Source organism: Gavialis gangeticus, unplaced genomic scaffold, assembly GCF_001723915.1.
Source record: "Gavialis gangeticus isolate Ggan-Ray unplaced genomic scaffold, GavGan_comp1, whole genome shotgun sequence".
In the NCBI taxonomy this organism is placed as follows: Eukaryota; Metazoa; Chordata; order Crocodylia; family Gavialidae; genus Gavialis; species Gavialis gangeticus.
In genome coordinates, this window is record NW_017729000.1 from 2,452,511 (window position 1) to 2,452,878 (window position 368).

Genomic DNA, 368 nt, shown 5'->3' on the forward strand with positions numbered 1-368 from the left:
TTACCTGCGCCGGGGGCCGGGGATGCCGCCGCCGCCGCCTCTCGCTGCTGCCGCCGGTGCGGGTGCGGGTGCGTGTGCGCGCGTGTGAGCGCCTCCGTGTGTCACACAAAGAGAGGAAATGGCTGCAGCAAGTGCGCTTCCCCGGCTCTCCGCTGCGCCCGGCCACCATCTGCCCCTGCCCCTACCCCTGCACCATCTACCCCTGCATCTACCCTGCCTCTGCATCACCTACCCCTGCATTTTACCCCTGCCCCTAGATCATCTACCCCTGCAGCATCTACCCCTGCCCCTGCCTCTACCCCGCTGGCCCTGAGCCCCCCGGCTCTTCCCCCAGAGATGCAAGGCTGCAGCAATGCCAGGTGCCCGGG

At 68.8% G+C, this 368-nt stretch overlaps 1 protein-coding gene across 1 annotated transcript in view; it reads right to left on the bottom strand.

The window, feature by feature from the left end:
- LOC109289845 (cytoplasmic FMR1-interacting protein 2) overlaps window positions 1-39 on the bottom strand; it is a 65,646-nt gene extending 65,607 nt beyond the window's left edge. The window contains exon 1 of the mRNA XM_019506080.1: window positions 5-39. The gene's annotated coding sequence lies outside the window, so the exon portion shown is untranslated. The remainder of the gene's footprint in view (window positions 1-4) is intronic.
- Between the last annotated feature and the right edge of the window lie 329 nt (window positions 40-368).